Source organism: Rhinopithecus bieti, unplaced genomic scaffold (assembly GCF_001698545.2).
Source record: "Rhinopithecus bieti isolate Rb0 unplaced genomic scaffold, ASM169854v2 scaffold_23236, whole genome shotgun sequence".
Taxonomy (NCBI): Eukaryota; Metazoa; Chordata; class Mammalia; order Primates; family Cercopithecidae; genus Rhinopithecus; species Rhinopithecus bieti.
The window spans coordinates 4,477,217-4,491,865 of record NW_016811820.1 but is presented as its reverse complement, the minus strand read 5'-3'; the positions used below and the strand labels follow the sequence as shown (position 1 = coordinate 4,491,865).

Below are 14,649 nucleotides of genomic sequence, written 5' to 3'. Positions count from 1 at the left end.
GCTGGAACGGTAAAAGTCAAAACCCTGAAATATGTAGAGATGTCCTAAACTCCAAGTCTCTTCTATCTATATCATGTTAAAACTCATCGGGAGAACTGGTATACCCCTATGCTCTATCCTCTGGGAAAGGAACATAGTCTTTTTGGTAGATGTTCCTGGGAGAAGGGGAAACCCATTTTCCTTTCCCCAGAAGGACTTTCCACCCATCTTAGGAAAGTTTTCCAAATATATAACAACAACAAAGTCTGGATTCTCCAGTCCTATGTTTGTGATCTCCAAGAAGAAAATAGAACACGCTTCTGGAAAATTTGTCCAACCTTCAGAAAGATCACAACAGCGCTGGCCACATTATGTGGGTGTTAGATTTCATGTTAGCTTGTCATTTAAGACCTGGCAGAAAGGACGTTCCTCCCGAACCATGAGACCTGACCAATCACTGCCTACCTTGACAGGTACTTCGCTGCTACTCAATCTGATGAAAAGGAGAGGGGCAAGCCATTCAGGTTGCTTTCTCTCCTAGCCTCTGATAGTACCACAGCTTCCAGAACATTCTTGCTTTAATTGAGCAGCCTATGCCTATCTTTTATGACTAACAAGTGACCCAAAGTAGAGGCATGTGAAAGCCTGATGATACTCCAGGTCTCCTATCATAATGAAAGCCACTCGGAGAAGTCAGACAACATGGTGGAAAGTGATCTGAGGGTCTGATCTGTCCGTCAGGAAAGAACTCTGGGCAATGTCTGTTGTGAGGCTGGGTGGGAGACTCCGTCTGTTAAGGTAGCAGTGATGGGTCAGGTCTCACGGTGCAGGAGGAGCTGCCTGTCTGCCTGGTGTTGAATAACAAGCTAACATGAAATCTAATGGAAGAGACTAGAGAATGTGGCTAGCACCATTGTGATCAGCTCTGAAGCTTGGGCAAGTTGTCCAGAAGTGTGTTCTGTTCTTTCTTCAAGATCACAATCATAGGATTGGAGAATCCAGACTTTGTTGTTTTTATATATTTGGAAAACTTTCCTAAGATGGGTGGAGAGGCAAGTCCTTTTGAGGAAAAGAAAATGGGCTTCCCCTTCTCCCAGGAACTGTATATACCACATGTGCCTGGGCAAACTTGGTAGTCTGTTGGTGCCTTGTCAAGGACCAATAAGGTCTTTGACAGATAGGAAGACTACACAAAGGGGCCTCCCTGAGTTGTCTGTTGTGTCTCTACAATGAAGATAGGGAACTGGAGGAAGCCAAGAGTCTCTTGAGTTGGATAATGGATCAAACTAATAATAAGCTCATTTTAACAAGACGAGTATGAGAACAGGGCAAGAAACCTGACAAACAGGAGAACAATAGATACTGGGGGCTCCATAAAGGGAGAGGTTGGGAGGGAGGTGAGATTTGAAAAACTACCTATTGGGTACAATATATGCTATTAAGATGATGGATTCATTAAAATCTCAGACTTCACCATGATGGAATATATCATGTAAGAGATTGGTAATTACTGCACTTTTTTTTTTTTTTTTTTTGACGGAATTTCACTCTTATCACCCAGGCTGGAGTGCAATGGCACACAAGCTGGGCTCACTGCAATCTCTGCCTCCCAGGTTCAAGAAATTCTTCTGCCTCAGCCTCCCAAGTAGCTGGAATTACAGGTGCATGCCACCACACCCTGCTAATTTTTGTGCTTTTAGTAGAGATGGGGTTTCATCATGCTGGCCAGGTTGGTCTTGAACTCCTGACCTCAGGTGATCTGCCTGCTTTGGCCTCCCAAAGTGCTGGGATTAGAGGCATGAGCCACTGCACCTGGCAGAAACTTGCACTTTCTTAGTGCGAGGTGTGAGCCGCAGCACCCAGCCTAAATTTTTCAGTCTTAAAATGAGAATACTCCTAGTTTCTTCTCCTTCTTCAAAAACAAAACACAACAAAAAATCCAGAGAATCAACTCACTTCATTTCTGTCTAATTCACTGGAAAACTGCATTAATCTGTCTGAGAACTGAAGTTCCTTAAGAGGTTTGCCATTTATAGGTTGAGGAAGGCATTTTAGGTTTGCAGTGATCAGTACAGGTGACAGATCGTAACGGGGAAGAAAAAGAGTGTCAAGGTTTGAGAGTGGTGTCTTTTTTGGGGTTTGATTTTTTGCAGGGTGAAATATTTCATCCCTGAGTTTCTTACTACAAAAAAGAATGTCTTTGTTTTATTTTTTAAACCTCTTTATTTTCCTTTTTAGGCTTTTGTATCTGATTTCACCATGTTTTTGTCTTTCCAGAATCATTAATGATAAATTCTTACAGTCAAGAAAAATATTAGATTTAACCATGAATTAAAAAGTCACAGTCCCACCCACCTCCTGTCAATCTTTCTGAAAGAAGTAAATCAAAATTCTTTCACAGAAAATGAAAGTGAAAGAAAATGAAAGTCCATCAAAGCTAAGAGTGGCTGCTTGATTACTTTGGCGTCCAGACCATGTCTTCGGTTGAGATAGAAACAAGGTGATTAATTTCAAAGCTACTCACCACCTCCCCACCAATTCATAAAGCTCCCGTGAACGGAGATGCAGGATTGACTATCCAAAAATAAAGTATAGGGCCGGGTGCAGTGGCTCACACCTGTAATCCCAGCACTTTGGGAGTCCAAGGTGGTTGGATCACCTGAGGTCTTGAGTTTGAGACCAGCCTGGCCAACATGGTAAACCTCCCCCCACTAAAAATACAAAAATTAGCCAGGCATGATGGTGGGTGCCTGTAATTCCAGATTCTCAGGACGCTGAGGCAGGAGAATCACTTGAAGCTGGGAGGCAGAGATTGCAGTGAGCTGAGATCATGCCACTGCATTCCAACTTGGGTGACAGAGTAAGACTCTGTCTCAAAAAATAAAATAAAATAATAAAATAAAATATGAATGTTCCTGGCTTGCTGTGTACCTACACTGCTACATACAATCAAAACTTTAAATTGGGACTGGACACAGTGAGCCCCTGTAATCCCAGCACTTTGGGAGGCTGAGGCTAGAGGATAACTTGGGGCCAGGAGTTTGAGATCAGCATGGACAACATAGCAAGACCCTACCTCTGTTTTAAAAAAAGTTATCAAAACAAAAATAATAATAATTTTAAAAAATACTTTAAATTGAAATAATGCCCAATAGTAAAATTTCTGGGCACTCATATCTGCAGTCTCCCAAGTTCTCCCCTGTAGCATACATATGTGCCCTCAATCATCCCACTCATCACAAAAGGAAACAAAAGACAGTTCCTTTCTGCTATTAAAATTCTAGAACTGCCTGGGCACAGTGGCTCATGCCTATAATCCCAGTACTTTGGGAAGCTGAGGAGTGAGGATCGCTTGAGGTCAGGAATTCGAGACCAGCCTGGCCAACATGATGATACTAAAAATACAAAATTATAATACAAAATACAAATACAAATATAAAATACAAAATATACAAAATATATAATACAAAATACAAAAATTAGCTGGACATGGTGGCACATGCCTGTAATCCCAGCTACTTAGGAGGCTGAGGCAGGAGAATCGCTTGAACCCGGGAGGCAGAGGTTGCAGTGAGCCGAGATCTCGCCATTGCTCTCCAGCCTGGGCGACAGAGCGAGACGGCATCTCAAAAAAAAAAAAAAAAAAAAAAAAAAAAAAAATTCCGACGTAGATGGCCCAGTCTATACTATGTCAGTTGGGGTACTTTCAGTGAAAATGGCGGCTCTGAAATCACCAGGTATCACCCAGGTGCCGGACTGAATAGCGGCTTTTCACTCTTGAGCCCCCAAGCCCTCCTGGAGTATATTCTACTTCTGACTTTCCTCCCCGAGGAGGTTGTCCATCTGCTTGGTCTGAAATCAGTGCGTCATAGTCAGGTCACGTTGGAATCTGACTCCTTCCTGGACAGATCTCCTGAGTTCCAGAACATCAGGGGCTTATTGAGCCAGGGCATGCTCAAAACTTAAGGTCTGTGCTCTATATTACCTCTATGTTGATTCGTTTTTTAATCTAAGGAAAGCAGTGCAGCATGTTCTGTATTATTTTCCACTTAGACCAGTGGGGAAAGCGCTCATTTTGGGGTTCAACAGACCTGGATTTGAACCCCTGCTGTGCCACTGACTCAGTATGGAATCTCTAAATTCACTGATTCCTGCAGTCCTCACTTATGGAGTAGGGGTCATGTTGACCTCAAAGAGCATTTTGAGATTTAAAAAATGGAATGTTGTAAAAAGTTGATCAGCTTTTCAGCCTCTCCACTGTGTCATTCCCATTAGAATACTGATACAGTTTGGCTGTGTCCCCACCCAAATCTCATCTTGAATTGTAGCTCCCATAATTCCCACATGTTGTGGGAGGGACCTGGTGGGAGATCACTGAATCATGGGGGTGATTTCCTCCATACTGTTCTCATGGTAGTGAATACATCTCACAAGATCTGATGGTTTTATTAGGGGTTTCCCCTTCCACTTGGCTCTCACTCTCTCCTGCCTGCCACCATGTAAGATGTGCCTTTGCTTTTCCTTCATTTTCTGCCATGATTGTGGGGTCTCCCCAGCCATGCGGGACTGGGAATCCATTAAACTTCTTTCCTTTTCAAATTACCCAGACTTGGGTATATCTTTATTTAGCAGTATGAGAAGGAACTAATACAGATACAAACATACTTAGACAATCCTCATCCTAAAAAACAACATTGCATGCCTTGTAAGATGTGGGTAAAATTAATAATAATAATAATAATAATAATCAAATGAAACTCTTTGTTCCCCTGTGGAGAAGAGTTAAACCTCACTCCTCTTCTCTGCTCTGAATCAACCCCCCAAATAGTAGTCTATACTCACTGCTGCCAATTCTCTTCTCCCATTGACTCCTGAATCTACTCTGTCTGGATTTTCATTCTTACCATTCCATAAAACAAAACAGCTCTAGTGGAGGTCACTGATGACTACCATGTTGCTAAATCCAACAGTCAATTCTCAATCCATATCTTCTTTTTAATGTCTGAGACAGGATCTTATTCTGTCACCCAAGCTGGAGTACAGTGGCATGATCACAGCTCACTGCAGCCATGGCCTCCCAGGCTCATGCAATCCTCCTGCCTCAGCCTCCTGAGAAGCTGGGACTACAGGTTCACACCACTATGCCCAGCTAATTTTTATTTTTATTTTTTAATTTTTTTAAATTTTATGTTTTTGAGATGGAGTCTTACTCTATTGCCTAGGCTGGAGTGCAGTGGCACAATCTTGGCTCACTGCAACCTCTGTCTCCCTGGTTCAAATTATTCTCCTGCCTCAGCCTCCCTAGCAGCTGGGAGTACAGGTATGTGTCACCACAACCAGCTAATTTTTTTGTATTTTTAGTAGATATGGGGTTTCAAGATGTTAGCCACGCTGGTCTTGAACTCCTGACCTCAAATGATCGGCCCCCTTGGCCTACCAAAGTGCTGTGATTACAGGCATGAGCCACAGCGCCTGGCCCCATTCTTAAATTTTTCGTAGAGATGATGTCTTGCTATGTTGCCCACATTGGCCTCAAATTCCTAGCCTCAAGCAGTCCTCCCGCCTCAGCCTCCCAAAGTGCTGGGATTACAGGCTTGGGCCACTGTGCCTAGCCTTTACCCCTGATTCTCTAGCAATAGTGAATTCATTGCAGTTGTTCCAGTAAGCCGGATTCTCAGGTTCTCTTTTCTTTGAGAGACTGAGATGATGTTTTTTTGTCCACATTGCCAACCACCAACCGCACCTTGCCGGGCTAGCTCTCCCTGTCTATGAAAACATTTCCTAGCTGCCTCCCTCACCCCCCAGGAGTCAGGTGTCTCCTGTGTTCCCCTGTAGAAATGTCAGCCCAGTCCCATCAGAGCATCTGCCCCATGACATGGAAATTGGTCCTCTACTTGTCAGTCTCTGCAAAGCCCTGCCAGCCATTGGGTCCCCACTCCCAGCACAATGCCTAACACATACATTGCACTCAGTAAATATTTATTTCTCAGGAAACTTTATCAACAATTATTCAAAACACTTTTGCACACATCTCAGAAGAGCTATTATGAAGATAAAATGCCGTAATAGGCATGAAACCACCTTAGAATGCAGAAAACACCAGAAAGAGAATATATATATTAAAACAGGAAATTGACTTTTCTCCAAAGCTTTGACAGTATATAAAGGAGAAAAAGAGGTAACTGTATCTTTATCCTGCCAATGATACAGCAATTTTAGTGGCCTGGAGTGGTCATTTAAGATGATAAATTAATTCTTTTAACACAAGTGTGTGTTGATCACATCTACTTAAATAGTGTAGGGAACAAGGCTATGTGGAAAATATTAAGATGAAGAACAGGATGGAGAAGAGAAGCCATGGACACCGACAGATTAAGATAAAGTGTGGACAACTGAAACAGGTGCAGTGGCTCGTGCCTGTAGTCCCAGCTACTTGGGAGGCCGAAGTGGAAGGCTTGCTTGAGGCCAGGAGTTTGAGACCACCCTGGGCAACATAACAAGACCCCATTCCTGCAAAAAATTAAAAATATCAGCTGGGTGTAGTGCTGCGTGCCTGTAGTCCCAGCTACTCAGGAGGCTGAGGAAGGAGGATTGCTTGAATCCAGGAGTTTGAGGCTGCAGTGAGCTATGGTCACACCACTACACTCTAACCTGGATGACAGGGCAAGACCTTATCTACAAAAAATAAATAAATTATAGAGGACTGAGTCATGAAAGCCATGCAAAAGGCATTTATGACAAGCTAAAGAGGAAGACACTTTCTCCCATTAGAGGAATCAAAGAAGACTTTCTGGGGATTAGAAGAAGCTGGACAGGTCTTGATGAGCTTTGAATGTGAAGGCAGGAAGGATGCAGGGATCCTACAGGGCCGAGCCAAGGAGAGCATGGTGGGACTTGGTTTTAGAAATAAGAATCTAGCAGACTGTGCAAGGGGGAGCAGCCCAGCACCTGGGGCATCTGTACGGCTATACCTGTAGTAGTCCAGGAATGAACTGAGATCGCTAGTGTAGCGATCTACACTAGCTTTCTTGGGTCATGGAAGTAATGCAGCCATGGCTTCCTTGGGTCACGGAAGTGATGCAGAGATTGAGCATTTGGAGGACCCATCAAATCAGCTTTCATTTGCCACTAGCCTCAAAAAGGAAGCATTGCCGCCTGGCCAAGGGACAAGCCTATGTGGGCCCCTTTCCCTCACCCAGAGCCGAGTCCTTGTGGCAGAGCAGCTCCTTCTCTGCTGACATGCACGCCTTCCCTGGACCAACTGTAGAGTCATTATCATATTAATACCAACATCTTCCTCAGGCAAGGAGGTGAGGGGGGTGCACTTGGCAAAGGAAGAAATGACTGGGAGCCATGGAGCCCCTGTTGAGGCGTCAGGGTGGAGCCAAGAGTGGGAGGACCCTGAGCAAGAAAGTTCCATGATTCAGGAAGATCCTGCCAGGTGACCTGTGGTATCTTCAATTTAGCAGTTGCAGGTCGCATATCCAATTCAACAGATCGGTGATTTGATAGAGATGCAAGAAGGAAGCTGCTGGGGCAGACTCTTCATTTTTCATACTTCAGCTAGCAACTGTTTCTCTTGAAGATGTCCCAGAAAGCAGACTCACTCACGTCCCGGGGTGGTCCTGCCTGGTTCTCCCTCCACCATCAGCAGCCGCATCTGTTGGTTTGGGCAAGTGATGGATTCGTTGGGTCGGCCTCCCAGTAGGGGAATAGAAAAAAAAAAAGGCAGCAGCAGTTTGACAAACTAGAGCACAGAAAAAGCCCAAGACGTAAGAAGATCCACCATTCTGCAGGTTGCTTGCATGCATTTCAAATCCTTTGATTTCAAATCCTGGCGAAGGGCGAGCCATTCGGAACCAGCCAGTGAGCCACAGATGCCAGCTTTTCTGGCTGTGATCAGTTTTGTTTTAGTAGGGTGTGTGACATCTGCCAATCCAAAGAGTATATTTAGAGATGCTATAACAGACCAGACTCCTCACTGAGTTCTTGCAGAAGCTGGAAAAACGTGTTTCTGTTATTCGTGTTCTTTTTTTTTTTCTTTTTTCTGGAGATGGAATATTGCTCTGTCGCCCAGGCTGGAGTGCAGGTCATGATCTCGGCTCACTGCAACCTCCACCTCCTCGGTTCAAGCGATTCTCTTGCCTCAGCCTCCCAAGTAGCTGGGATTACAGGCACGCACCATCATGCCCAGCTAATTTTTGTATTTTTAGTAGAGACGGGGTTCACCGTGTTGGCCAGGCTGGTCTTGAACTCCTGAACTCAGGTGATGCACCTGCCTCGGCCTCCCAAAGTGCTGGAATTACAGGCATAAGCCATGCGCCCAGCCATTTCTGTTATTCTTTAGTGGAAGTAAAAGCATTTCTTTACTGAGAGTGTTTTCTGGAGACTACATGGTGCTAGAGAGCTCTTTGATCAAAGTCCCTTATGCCATACAAAAAGAAAAGGATGTTGTGCCCTAGAAACAGCTACGGCTGTCATCTTTTGACTGAGTAATTAAACTGATATTTACTAAGAGCCTACTATGTGCCCAGCAGGTTTCAGGCATTGGCCGTGAATGAGAGAGACAGAGGGGGAAACAGATAATAGATGAACAAATAAACAAGGAAATGCCATTTATGGATAAGTGTTATGTTAGAAATAAAACGGGGGGATAGACGGGGGCCTACTTAGGAATGACTGGTTAGGGCAGGCTTCTCAGAGAAGGTGAAATGGGGCCGGGCGCGGTGGCTCAAGCCTGTAATCCCAGCACTTTGGGAGGCCGAGACGGGCGGATCACGAGGTCAGGAGATCGAGACCATCCTGGCTAACACGGTGAAACCCCGTCTCTACTAAAAAATACAGAAAAAACTAGCCGGGCGAGGTGGCGGGCGCCTGTAGTCCCAGCTACTCGGGAGGCTGAGGCAGGAGAATGGCGTAAACCCGGGAGGCGGAGCTTGCAGTGAGCTGAGATCCAGCCACTGCACTCCAGCCCGGGTGACAGAGGGAGACTCCGTCTCAAAAAAAAAAAAAAAAAGAAGGTGAAATGGCTAAAGGAATGACAAGGTGGAGCCGGCTTTATGAAGAACTCTGGGAATCCCATTCTGTGCAGAAGGAACAGCAGGTACAAAGTCCTAAGGTAGGAGCAGCTTGGCATGTTCCCAGAGCATAAAGAAAGCCAGTCTGGCTGGAGCAGACTGAGGGAGGCTGGCTGGTGCCAGATGCACAGTGGGCAGGGCTGATCAGGTAGGAGTCTGGATGTGATTTCCCGTGTGGTCTGAAGCAGCTTTAAGTTTAAACAGGTGTGTTCCGACTGGATTTACAGTTTCAAAGTCTGACTCACTCAGGTGACTCCGTGGATCGGGGGTGTTAGGGACAAAAGAAAGACTTGGCTACTCCAGGTCAGGGAGTAACCCAGCATGAGCTGATTTGGGCCAGAGTAGTGGGGAGAGGATCAATTCAGGCTATGCTTGCAAGTCTTTAAGAGGACCGTGGTCCGGCTGTGATCAGTTTTGTCTTAGTAGGGTGTGTGACATCTGCCAATCCAAAGAGTATATTTAGAGATGCTATAACAGACCAGACTCTTCACTGAGTTCTTGCAGAAGCTGGAAAACCTTATTTCTGTTATAATTTTTGTTTGTTTGTTTGTTTTGTTTTGTTTTGTTTTGTTTTGTTTTGAAATGGAGTGCTGTTCTGTCACCCAGGCTGGAGTACAGTGGCATGATCTTGGCTCACTGCAACCTCCGCCTCCTGGGTTCAAGTGATTCTCTTGCCTCAGCCTCCCAAGTAGCTAGAATCACAGGCACACACCTGGGCAACAGAGCAGTACTCCAGCTCAAAATGATAATAATAATAACAGACGTAAATTTTTCCAGCTTCTGCAAGAACTCAGTGAAGAGTCTGGTCTGTTATAGCATCTCTAAATATACTCTTTGGATTGGATTGGTCGTAGGGATGGCATGTTGAAGGAAGACACAGAATCAAAGATGATGCCTAGGTTTTTTGGCAAGTACTCTGCAGTATCCAAAAATGCATGGTAGTGATTGTCGGAGACCTAGATCCTATCCTCAACCCTTCCATGTATCTATGGGTGACCTTGAATGAGTCCCTCTGCCTCAGTTTCCTCACCCGTAAAATGATGGCGTTGGAAGAGATTACATGGAAGACCCCTTTCCACCCTGCCCACACTTGTGTGTGGCTGAAACAACTGCGAGCAATTCTCCTCCCATAAGGGGCTCACTCTCCAGGTATTACCGGGGGAGGGTGTTCAGGTTCTTGGCATCTCGAACAAGGAACTGGACAAAACGCACAAACAGCAAGCAAAGAATGAAGCAACAAAAGCAGAGATGTATTAAAAATGAAAGTACACTCCACAGGTTGGGAGCAGGCCCAGGCATAGGGGCTCAAGAGCCCTGTTACATAATTTTTTAGGGTTTATATACCCTCTAAGGCCGGGTTTGGTGGCTCACGCCTGTAATTCCAGCACTTTGGGAGGCGGGGGTGGGTGAATCACTTGAGGTCGGGAGTTCCAGATCAGCCTGGCCAACATGGTGAAACTTCATCTCTACTACAAACAAAAATTAGCCAAGCACAGTGATGCATGCCTGTAATCCCAGCTACTCAGGAGGCTGAGGCAGGAGAATCGCTTGAACCTCAGAGGGAGAGATTGCAGTGAACCGAGATCGTACCACTGCACTCCAGGCTGGGCAACAGAGCGAGACTCCATCTCAAACAAACAAACAAAAAAAAACCCTCACGAGGTTTCCATTGGTTCCTTGGTATATGCCTTATGTAAATGAAGAGGATGAAGTAAAGTTACAGTCATTTACTCGACGTACACCCTATGTAAATGGAGAGGATATTTCCTGCCATCGCTGAAGTGTTTCCATTTGATTTAGCTCCAGGAAGTCCTTATGTTCCCTGTCTCCAAACCCTGTTCTCCTGCCTCACAGCCTGTCAGGGATTCACTTCCTTCCTCTGAATGTCCACAATATTTATGACCAGTCCTTCAGTCCAGACCACACTGGCATAATGACAAACTGGCAGCATGGAAAACAAATTCTTTAATTCTTTTTTTTTTTTTTTTTTGAAGAGAGGGTCTTGCTGTGTCACTCAGGCTGGAGTGTAGTGGTGCCGTCACAGCTCACTGCAGCCTGGAACTCCTGGGCTCAAGCAGCGCTCCCATCTCGGCCTTCCAAAACATTGGGATTGCAGGCACGAGCCACTGCACCTGGCTGAAAACAAATTCTTTTTTTTTTTTTGGCTGACTGCAACCTCCACCTCCTGGATTCAAGTGATTCTCATGCCTCAGTCTCCCAAGTAGCTAGGATTACAGGCATGCACCACCATGCCTGGCTAATTTTTTATTTTCGGTAGAGATGGGGATCTCACCATGTTGGTCAGGCTGGTCTAGCATTCCTGACCTCAGGTGATCCACCCTCCTCAGCCTCCCAAAGTGTGGGGATTACAGGCATAAGCTGTCACACCCAGCCTGAAACCAAATTCTAATGGAGCTCGGTGTCACATGTATGATGACTCTCTCTTAGAAAGTCATGGCTTCCTTGGGTTGTGGGAGTAATAGAGAGACTAAGCATTTGGAAAGACCCATCAAATCAGCTTTTATTTGCTGATTCAATTTGCTGATCAAAAAGGGGCCATTGCTGCCTGGGCAAGGGAAGAGACTATGTGGTCCTCTTCCCCACACTCAGAGCACTCTAGCCTGGGTGACAGAGCGAGACTCTGTCCCAAAAAAAAAAAAAAAGAAGTGGCTGTTTATACAGCTTTTCCAATCTCTGCTGTTGGTAATTCCTTTGGCCTTCCTTTCATGGGTTCAGGTGTCTTTTTGCTTTGGGACTAGATCTGTTAAACTTATCCACTTATCTACCCCTTTCTTTCTTCCTTTTGAACCAGTCCTAGAGAGGAAGACAAGAATCCTGTGGGTGACTGGGTACCTTTCCTTAGAAGAGGGGTTAGAAGAGGGGTTACGTTAGCCCAAACCTGAGGATGGGGAGATTCAGAGGTACTGAGGGAGCAGAGAAGGTACCTTTCCCTAGAAGAGGGGTTAGAAGAGGGATTACATTAGCCCAAACCTGAGGATGGGGAGATTCAGAGGTACTGAGGGAGCACAGAGTCCTGGGGCAGGGCGGCTCCTTCTCTGCTGACATCACACTTTCCATGGACTGACTGCTGATGACCTCATATACAGGCGTCTTCCTACAGGGGTGCTGGCTCAACATGCCACCATGCCCTTTGCATGAAAGTCTCGGCAGCATAATTATCACTTGAAACAAAAGTATGGCAATCAGTACCCCCAAAATGCATACCCCCCATGGATCTGTCCTACATACCAGCTCCCCAGAAAAGAGAAGAAAAAGCACGTACACATTTTCTTTCCTTTCCCTTCCCTTTCTTTTTTTCAGACTCCTAGACCTCCAAGTGATCACCTGCCTCAGCCTCCCAAAGTGCTTGGATTACAGGTGTGAGCCACCACGGCCTGGCCCTCACATCTTTCTGAAGAAGTGGCTGTGGCCAGGCGCAGTGGCTTCACACCTGTAATCCCTGCACTTTGGGAGGCTGAGATGGGCAGATCACAAGGGTCAGGAATCAAGATCATCCTGCTAACATAGGTGACACCCCATCTCTAATAAAAATACAAAAATAGCCGGGTCGTGGTGGTGGGCGCCTGCGTATCCAGCTACTCTGGAGGCTGAGGCAGGGAAGATGGCATGAACCGGGAAAGCAGAGCTTGCAGTGAGCCAAGATCACGCCATGCCACCTCCTAGCCTGGGTGACAGAGGAGACTCCGTCCCAAAAAAAAAAAAAAAAAAAAAAGTGGCTGTTTATACAGCTTTTCAAATCTCTTGCTGTTGGTAATTCCTTTGGCCTTCCTTTCATGGTTCAGGTGTCTCGCTGGGACTAGATCATGTTAAACTTATCACTTATTACCCCTTTCTTTCTTCCTTTGAACAGTCCTAAGAGGAAGACAAGAATCCTGTGGGTGATCTGGTACCTTTCTTAGAAGAGGGGTTAGAAGAGGGGTTACGTAGCCCAAAACCTGAGGATGGAATTCGCAGGTACTGAGGAGCAGAGAAGGTATAAGAGCTGTGTCGCTAGGCGCATGGCTCTAGAAGCGGTATGTAATTCCAGCACTTTAGGCCAAGGCAGGTAGATCACGTTGAAAGTGTGAGGTCAAGAGTTTGAACCAGACCTGGCCAATATGGTGAAACCCTATCTTTACTAAAATACAAAACTTAGCGGGTGTGGTGGCATTTGCCCTGTAATTCAGCCTCACTTGGGAAGCTGAGGCAGGAGAAATCTCTTGAACCTGTGAGCAGAGGTTGCCAGTAAGTCTGAGTTTGCAACACTGCCACTATAACCTGGAGCGACCAGAGCAAGACTCTCTCTATAAAGAAAAAAAGTGGCTACAGTAGTGGGAGTTCTAGAAACTGCCAAGAGTCATTGGAAAAGTTGAACTTTGTCTAAATAGTGGTCCTTAGAACAGAATGACCATTTCAACAGCAAGATATGTGTAATATCACAAGTCACAAAAGAGTGGTAAATCGAATGCGTAGGAGTGGTTACATCTTGCATTTTTATTTATATTTTAATTTTAATTTTATTTTAATTTTATTTTATTTTATTTTATTTTATTTTATTTTTGAGACGGAGCCTCTCTCTCTCTCTGCCTAGGCTGTGACGTGCAGTGGCCCTAATCTTGGCTTCACTGCAGCCTCTGCCTCTTTGGGTTCAGCAGTGCTCCCTGCCTCGCCTCTCAAATAGCTTGGATTACAGGACACCACCCCTCACAATTGGCTAATTTTGGTATTTTAGTAGAGACAGTTTGCCATGTATGACCAGCGCTGGTCTCGAACCCTGACCTCAGGTGAGCCACCTATCTTGGGCTTCCCAAGTCTGGATTGATAGATGGTGAGCACTCATGCCCGGCAGCCTAATTTTTAAAAGAATCCTAAACATGCATTATGAGAACAGTATTTCAAGGTGACCCATGTTATGCGGAGATTTTTAGGAAAGAAAAAAAAATCCAGTATAATTTTCTTCACTTTTAAGCCCCAGTGGATATTTTCAGCAGAATCAAGAATTACCCCAGCATGAGGAAAATGGGTGTGTCGTGAGAGAGTCTCCGCTTCCACCGTCTGATCTCATTCTCAACTGTCAGTATATATCTTCATTGTATGATTTTAAACTGAAACTAAGATGTCCTCTGATTTCTGTCCAATTTCTTAAATTGCCTTAGTTCATGATGGTGGTTGCATTGCTGAGATATGTAAAATAAACTCCATTGGGATGGGCATGGGACTCAAGCTGGTAATCTTAGCAGTTCGGGAGGCTGAGTGGGCTGGATCTGCCTGAGGTCAGAGTTGTTGAGACCCAGCCTCGGCAACATAGTAACTGCGTCTCTAGTAAGAATACCAAAATAGCCGTGTGTTGGTGGGTGCTCTGAATCCCAGCTACTCAGGAGTGAGAATGGCTTTGAACCCGGGAGTTCGGAGGTTGCAGTGAGCGAAATCCGTGCCACTGCATTCCAGCCTGGGTGCAGAGCAAGACTCTGTCCAACAACAACAACAACAACAACAACAAAAACACAATCCCACCAATTGGCTCCTGCATGGTGGTTCATGCCTATAATCCCGCGCTTGGTCAAGGTGGAAGGCTTGCTGAGCCCAGGAGTTC

General features: G+C 45.4%; 1 protein-coding gene across 13 annotated transcripts in view; it reads left to right on the top strand.

Moving 5' to 3' along the window:
- The window catches only part of CALN1 (calneuron 1), a 685,843-nt gene that overhangs the window by 499,602 nt on the left and 171,592 nt on the right, over positions 1–14,649 (top strand). The gene's annotated exons all lie outside the window — the stretch shown is intronic.